This window comes from Dipodomys merriami, unplaced genomic scaffold (assembly GCF_024711535.1).
Source record: "Dipodomys merriami isolate MVZ:Mamm:240054 unplaced genomic scaffold, mDipMer1.0.p SCAF_287, whole genome shotgun sequence".
NCBI classification, from domain to species: Eukaryota; Metazoa; Chordata; class Mammalia; order Rodentia; family Heteromyidae; genus Dipodomys; species Dipodomys merriami.
Genome location: NW_027204348.1, coordinates 1,047,739 through 1,056,845, shown reverse-complemented (window position 1 = coordinate 1,056,845; position 9,107 = coordinate 1,047,739). Strand labels below are relative to the sequence as shown.

Here is a 9,107-nt window from a genome sequence, read left to right as displayed (position 1 = left end):
ATGCTTCAGCAGCACATGAACCCAAATTACACCAATACAGAGATTAACATGGCAATTGCAAAGGATGATATGAAAATCTGTGAATTATTCCAGATTTTTCATTCTTCAGAGGCAAGAAATGAAAAACAATTATTAAAAAGTTGATTACAAAATTACTAGTGTAACAATACATGTAATCCATATAAATAAAAGTTAGTTTGACATCAGTGTATTAAATCTTCACCTTAGAAAGGCCTTTACATAGCATAATCATTATAAAACTTTTAAAATTAGACAATTTTCATTTTATTCCAAAGAAATATACAATAAGGACCTAGTAAAAAAGGAATCTTAAACTGTTTTGGTATGGAATGCAATCGGAAAGGACACATTTATTAATGAACCTATATATTATAAAACAATGTAGAATTCAAAGTCTTATATATAGGAAAGAATAAAATAGATTTTGGGCATTATACAAACAGAATACAGAATATTTTAAGGTATAATTTTTCACATAAGCACCAGAAATATCTTTAGTTCCTTTAGTACTCATTTCAACAGATAAATTAAAATTATTTCTGAATTAAAAAAAGCAAAAACTCGAGGGGGTCCAAGATGATGACGGGGAACTAGAGGAACGCCACAGCTCTCCCCAACCAAAAAGAGAGTTTGAGTTCCAACGTTTAATCTCCCCAAGAGACCGACAACAACAACAAAATCAACATCCAGAGAAAAACAGGAGTTGAAAAGAAGAATTTCACAATAGAGAAGCTTGAAGACGCCTCCCCCAACGTCTATTGGTCACAAAGCAGCGTGCCAAGCCATGGCCAGCCCGGCCTGGTGGGAGCTACCGGTGGCCCAGATACACAGGGAGTTGTCTGCAGATCATCCGCACCAAAGACCCCTGAGATATCAGTGTCAGACCGGCTGATCCTGACGAATGAAGAAACCTCAGAGCAGGGAACTTACACAAAGATCCCACCCCTTTCTCTCACTCTCCATTGGAGCAGAGATGCTCCATCCCTCTCAGCCCCATGGCAGGAACCTCAGAGATACATGAGATGCCCACAGAACACCAGAGCAGAAGAACTGAAAGGAAGTGGTGCTGATCCAGAGAGCGCAAACAGAGACAAACCCCAGCAATCAGAACCTGAACAGAGTCCCCTCCCCACCCCTCGGGTGGAGGCCAGAGGCCCATCCCGTGGAGCAGACCCAAACAGTGTCAATGGAGGCAGTGACAGAAAAGAAACACACAGAGCCACCACCTCTCAGCCTAGCCCACAACCACCTCAATTGAACTCTGACTGCAATGGCAACCAACAACAACCTACATCACACAGAAACAACTAGCTCCAGGGTGAGTACCCCGCAGGGGACAGTGTATTCCTCAAGGGAGACCAGAGCTGGTGGGAATCCCCAGACCCCCTACCCCAAAACACTCAGCTGGCCAGGCTAGAACAAGAGACACCCTGGAAGGAAGCTTAAATGCCCAAGCCTGGTACAGCACCACTGGGTCAAGAACCCAACGGTGGAAGAAATTTGAACTGTGCACTCCAAGCTGTGTAATCTAGGTGGGATACACAGCAGCACAGGTCCAACAGGTGTGCCCAGGCTGGGTCTGGGACCAGGCCTGGGGATCTGGAGCCTGAGCAACATAACCAACTCCTCCCAACTGAAATCAGATGCTGAGCATACGCCTCAGCAGAGGGGAGAAAAACAGGGAACTGCACTCCTGGTAATCATGCCTGTGACAGCAAAAGATGTGGGGGGTTCAGGACAAGAGAAGCCCAAACTCCACAGGAACCTGACCCATGTATTCTAGGCTAAGAATTGAACAACACAGGCCTCCAGCACCCGATAATAGTCAGGAGCTCAGGCTGGTAAGGTGATCAGCAGTACAGTGCTTGTCTTAGGTGCAAGAGGCCTTGGATCTGATTCCTCAGCAAAACATAAGCTGAAAGGGCCAGATGTGGTGCTATGGGTCAAATGGTAGGGTGCCAGCCTTGAGCTGAAGAGCTGAGGGACAGCACCCAAGACCAGAGTTCAAGCCCACAAATAGCCAAAAAAGTAAAACAAAACAAAACATCAGGAGACCATAGCAGACTCCAGCATCTGGGAGAGTACATCCAGCACATCCAAACTCGCCAAGAGCACCTGTAGGAACAAACAGGAGCAGTCTAGGCTGCTCAACCCTTCTAACGGCGGGAACTGCCAGTGATCTACAGCAGAGAGCTGAGAATCCTGTGTGGGTCAGACAGCAGCTGGAGGTCGGCCCCCAACAGAACCGAGATCAGGTACAGACTCCCTCTACCAGCACAGAAACAGTAACCAAGCAAAGACAGACACCTATTGACCAAAACAAAATTTCAGATTAGTCTGCAATAATCCCTGAATAACCATGAGAAAATCACAGAGAAATATTACAAGGTTTATCAACAGCTAGGATAGCAAGCTATCTCTAAAAGCCAGCAGCAACCCAGGGGAGAGCCCCACTGGGAGCAAAGCAGGAATGGAAGACAAACACTACATCCAAGACATGCTGGAGGCAATGACTCAAGAAATAAAGTGAGAAATGGACCAGAATTTGAAAGAACACCAGGTCAAAATACCAAAAGAGGTGCAGGACATCAAACAGGAGATGCATGCAAAAATAGAGGTAGCACACACCTCACTAAGCCATGAGATAAGTGACAAAATAGAGGCAGTACACACCTCATTAAGAGGTGAGATTAGTATTTTGAAAACCAACATTGAATCCATTGAAATCAACAATGAGTCCATTTCCTCCATGCAAAACACAATGGAAGCCACAGTTAACAGAGTGAACAAAATGGAATACAGAAGACAGAATACATCAACTGGAACAAAAAATGACAGATATGGAAAATTCACTTCAATTATACCGAAGGGAAATTCAAGGGCAAGCAGATAGTGCCAAGAAAATTAACCTTCATATACGAAGGTGAGGAATATCAAAGCAAGGGAATGCAACACCTATTCCACAAGATAATCGGTGAAAATTTTCCCCATCTCAAAAAAGAACATCTTACCCACATAACAGAAGCATATAGAACACCTAACAAGCAGGATCCCAGGGGAAACACTTCTAGACACATTATAGTATAAATGATAGATCTGAATGATAAGGAAACAATCTTGCATGTAGCAAAAATGAAGAAGGAGCTATACTACTATAGGAAAAATATTAGAATCACTATAGATCTCTCCACACAAACACTGAATGCAAGAAAGGCCTGGGAAAGTACCACATGAGCCCTGAGAGCCAATAACTGCCAACCCAGACTGATATACTCAGAAAAGCTAGCATTCACATTCGATGGAGAACTGAAAATTTTTAATAGCAAAGAAAAACTAAATTAATACATAAACATTAAGCCAGCGTTACAAAGACTACTAAGAGGTGGAACACAACCTGAGAAAAGCAACCAGGAACAGAGACCTGCACCCATACAGGCATTAATAGAAGTCTATCTGAGCAAGGACAGAGGAAAGGAAAGAATAAAAACAGTGACCATAATGCATCTCTCTATACTATCTCTTAAGATTAACGGGCTTACTTCACCAATCAAAAGAAAAAGAACTGCAGTTTGGATCCTATAACATGACCCATCCATCTGTTGCCTTCAGGAGACCCACCTCTTAGCCAAACATGCAAACAAACTCAGAGTGAAGGGTTAGAAAAGGATCTACCAATCAAATGCCCCTCATAAGAAAGCAGGCGTAGCAATCCTTATATCTGACAAAATAAACTTGTCATTAAAATCATTACAATGTCAAACCATCCCTGCATCTCTGGGATGAAGCCTACCTGGTCATAGTGTATGATTTTTTTAATGTGTTTCTGGATTCTTTTAGCTAGAATCTTAAGGATCTTTGCACCTGTGTTCATCAAGGAAATTGGCCTGTAATTCTCCTTTTTGGTTGGGTCTTTGCCTGGTTTGGGGATGAGTGTGATATTGGCTTCGTAGAATGAGTTTGGGATAGCTTCCTTTAGAGATTATAACTTTTGAAAATAGTCCATTAGGATTGTTTGGATATCTTGGGTACGTGTTATGATTTTTCCCGTGGCATCCCTAATCCTGTTACAATGGATTTCCTCTCTTCCTTTTTTAATTAATCTTGCAAACGGTCCATCAATTTTGTTTATTTTTTCAAAGAAGCAGCTTTTTGTTTGATTAATTTTGGCTGTAATGTTTTCATTTTCTAATTGGTTAATCTCTGCTCTTAATTTGGTTATCTGGCTCCGTCTAGTAACTTTAGGTTCCATTTTTTCTTGTTTTTCTAGCTGTTTTAATTGCAACATGAGAGTATTTACTTGGTCTGTCTCCATTTTCTTGATGTGGGCAATGAGGGCAATAAATTTGCCCCTCAGGACTGCTTTTGCTGTGTCCCACAAGTTCCTTTGTGAGATTTTTTTCATTTTCATTGAGTTGTAGGAAATGTTTTATTTCTTCTCTGATCTCTTCCATTACCCAGGCATTTGCTAAGGAGTGTGCTGTTCAATTTGCATGTATGAGAGAAACTTCTGCGGTATGCTTTGTTATTGAGAACTGGCTTGATTCCACTATGGTCAGATAGGATACAGGGGATTATGTCGTCCCTTTGTATTTGCTTAAGTTCCTTGCATGAACTATTATATGGTCTATTTTGGAGAAAGTTCCATGAGCTGCTGAGAAGAATGTGTACTGTGTTGGTTTACAGTGAAATACTCGGTAGATGTCAGTTAATTCCGCTTAAAGTATGGCCTCACTTAATTTGGTAGCTTCTTTGCCAATCCTCTGGTTGGTAGGCCTGTCCTTTGGTGAGAGCGGTGTGTTGAAGCCTCCTAGTATTATCGTATTGGGATCTATTTTATTCTGTAAGTCAATAAATATAATCTAACACATCAACAGAGCCAAAGTCAAGAATCACATGATTTTCACCACAGATGCAGAAAAGTCCTTTAATAAAATTCAACATTCATTCATGCTAAAGGATCTGGAGAAAACAGAAATAGCAGGAACATTTCTTAAAACAATAAAACCATTTATGGCAGACCAATAGACAATATTATACTTAATGGGGAAAAGCTACAACCAATTCTTCTAAAATCAGGAAGAAGGCAAGGATGCCAACTGTCTCCACTGCTCTTCAATATAGTCCTGGAACCCTTAGCCAGCTCAATAAGGCAAGAAAAATACATGAAAGGGATCCACATAGGGAAAGAAGAGGTTAAACTATTCCTTTTTTCAGACAACATGATACTATACTTTCATGATCCCAAAAACTCCATCCCCAAACTCTTAGAAAACATAAATCAATTCAGCAAAGTTGCAGGATACAAAATAAGCCCACAAAAATCAGCTGCCTTCCTGTACACTGACAATGTACAAGAAGAGAGGGAAATAAAGGGAGTAACCCTATTCACAATAACCTCCCCAAAAATAAAATTTTTAGGAATTAACCTAACCAAAGATGTAAAAGAACTATTTAATGAAGACTATAAAAAGATAAAGAAAGAAATTTCAGAAGACACTAGGAAATGGAAAGACCTCCCATGCTCTTGGATTGGCCAACTTAATATAGTGAAGATGGCAATATTGCCAAACTTAATATACAAATTCAATGCAATTCCTATTAAAATCCTAACGACTTACTTCAGTAAAATACAGAAAACAGTCCAAAAATTCATATGGAAAACAAAAGACCTAGAATAGCCAAACCAATTCTAGGGAACAAAAACAAAATGGGAGGGATATCCATGCTGCACTTCAAACTATACTACAGAGCTATAATAACAAAGACAGCATGGTACTAGCACAAAAACAGATCAGAAGACCAATGGAACAGAATAAAAGATCCAGAAATAAATCCACAGGCCTACAGCCAGCTGATATTAGACAAAGGAGCCCAAGACATACAATGGAAGAAAGACGGCCTCTTCAACCACTAGTGCTGGGAAAACTGGGCTGCCACATGCAGAAAACTAAAAATGGACCCCAGCCTATCACCATGCACCAATATCAACTCAAAATAGATAAAAGATATTAACATTAAAACTGAATCTCTGAAACTACTGCAGGACAGAGTAGGAGAGACACTTGAACTAATAGGCACAGGAAGGAACTTCTTAAACTGAGTCCCAGGATCACAACAAATTGGAGAGAGACTCAACAAATGGGACTACTTTAAAACAAAAAGCTCCTGCACAGCTAAATCTATTGCAACCAAGCTAGAAAGACAAATAACTAATTGGGAAAAATATTTACCAGCAATATATCAGACAAGGGGTTAACATCCAGTATATACAGGGAACTCAAGAAACTAATCCCTCCTAAACCTAACAAATCAATTACTAAATGGGCAAGGGAAGTAAAGAGGGACTTCTCAGAGGAAGAAATGAAAATGGCAAAGAAACACATGAGGAAATGTTCATCATCCCTGGTGGTGAAGGAAATGCAAATAAAGACAACCATGAGATACCACCTTACCCCAGTCAGAATGTCACACATCCACAAATCAGCCAACGACAATTGCTGGAGGGGATGTGGAGAAAGAGGAACCCCATTACACTGCTTGTGGGAATGTACACTTATACAACCACTTTGGAAAGCACTCTGGAAGGTCCTTAGAAAGATAAAGATTGATCTCCCTTATAACCCAGTCATACCACTTTTAGGCATCTACCCTGAACAACAGGAAGCAATATACAATGACATGTGCACCTCAATGTTTATTGCAGCACTGTTCACAATAGCTAGGATATGGAAACAACCCAGATGCCCCACCACAGATGAATGTATCCAAAAATTGTGGTATCTACAAACAATGGAATATTATGCAGCCATTAGAAATGACAAAATAATGGCATTTGCAGGGAAATGGATGGAGCTAGAAGGTGATCATGTTGAGCAAGGTAAGCCAAGAGCAAAGAGACAAACAGTACATGGTCTCCCTGATAAGTGGATTCTAAATCCAAAATGTTAGGTGATACGACAAAATTAACAGGACTTAAGAAACAAAGAACTCCCACTCATCTGGTCGAAACACTAGTAAATATCCCCATACTGCTGATCACATGTATGTTGTATTGTGTACACCGTTATATGTTATAGACTGTGATAGACAATTTGCTCCAGGAAAGTTAGAATAAACTTGTGACTTTAAATGAGCATCATTATTTCACAATACTGTAAAATTTGGGAAGTTATGTAATCACTTAATCACAATAAAAAGAAAGAACCTCAGGGAAGTAAGGAGGGAAGGGATGGTAGGGGGAAAACAATAGAGGGGGTAACAATGCTCAATAGGAAGTGTACTCATTACCTTGCTCATGTAATTGTAACCTCTGTATAGTATCTTTACAATAAAAAATTTAAAAAAAGATCCAATCAACAGTAAAAAAAATTATCTGAAATCAATACAAAAAGACAAGGATGGACACTACATATTAATACAGGGAACAATACAACAGGAGGATATTACCATCATCTACTTATCATTCCCCAAACATCGGTGCACCCAAATATGTTAAGCAAATACTCTCAAACTTACAGAATAAAATAGATCCAATATGATAATACTAGGAGACTTTTAACACCCCACTCTCACCAAAGGACAGGTCTACCAACCAGAGTATTGGCAAAGAAGCTATTGAATTAATGAGGCCATACTTCAAGCAGAACTGACATTTACCAAGTATTTCACCCTAAAAACAACACAGTACACATTCTTCTCAGCAGCTCATGGTACTTTGGAGATTGACATAATCCCCTGTATCCTATCTGACCATAGTGGAATCAAGCTAGTTCTCAATAACAAAACATACTGCAGAAATTACTCAAATACATGGAAATGTAACAGCTCACTTCAAAGCAATGCCTGGATAATGGAAGTGATTAAAGAAGAAATTAAAAAATTCCTACAACACAATGAAAATGAAAATACCTCGCAAAAACCTTTTGGGACACAGCAAATGCAGTCCTGATGGACAAATTTATTGCCATCAGTGCCCACATCAAGAAAACAGAGACAGACCAAGAAAATAATCTCATGTTGCAATTAAAACAGCTAGAAAAACATGAAAAAAATGGAACCTAAAGTTATTAAAGAGCCAGATAACCAAATTAAGAGCGGAGATTATTGAAATAGAGATTTGGAGAATCATAGCCAAAATTAACCAAACAAAAAGCTGGTTGAAAAAATAAATAAAATTGATAGATATTTGGCAAGATTAATTTAAAAAAGAAGAGAGGAAACCCATTTTAACAGGATTAGGGATGCCATGGGAAAAATCACAACACATACACAAGATGCCCAAACAATTTTAACGGATTACTTTGAAAAGTTATACCCTCTAAAGAAAGAAAACCTGGCAGAAATGGATGCATTTTCAGAGAAATACAAGTTTCCCAAATTGAGCAAGGAAGAAGTAAATCAATTAAATAAGCCAATATCCTACAACAAGATACAGGAAGCAATCAGAGGTCTTCCAACAACAACAAAAAAAAACCCAGGACCAGATGGATTCACAACAGAATTCTATACGTCCTTTAAAGAAGAACTAACACCTATACTCTTCAAGCTCTTCAGAGAAACAGAGAAGGAGGGAGCTATCCCAAACACATTCTACGAAGCCAATATCACACTCATCCCCAAACCAGGCAAAGACCCAACCAAAAAGGAGAATTACAGGCCAATTTCCTTGATGAACACAGGTGCAAAGGTCATTAACAAGATTTCAGCTAACAGAAACCAGAAACACATAAAAAAAAAACCATACACTAAAACCAAGTAAGCTTCATCCCAGAGATACAGGGATGGTTTAACATACGTAAGTCAATAAATATAATCCAACACATCAACAGAGCCAAGGTCAAGAATCACATGATTATCTCCACAAATGCAGAAAAGGTTTTTGATAAAATTCAACATTCATTCATGCTAAAAGCTCTGGAGGCAATAGGAATAGAAGGAACATTTCTTAAAACATTAAAAGCCATTTAGGACAGACCAATAGCTAATACTATACTTAATGGGGAAAAGCTATAACCAATTTTCTTAAAATCAGGAACAAGGCAAGGATGCCCACTGTCTCTACTCCTGTTCAATATAGCCTGGAACTC

At 39.4% G+C, this 9,107-nt stretch overlaps 1 pseudogene; it reads left to right on the top strand.

Moving 5' to 3' along the window:
* On the top strand, positions 1 to 99 carry LOC138838673 (U6 spliceosomal RNA; annotated as a pseudogene).
* The last annotated feature ends 9,008 nt before the right edge of the window (positions 100 to 9,107 follow it).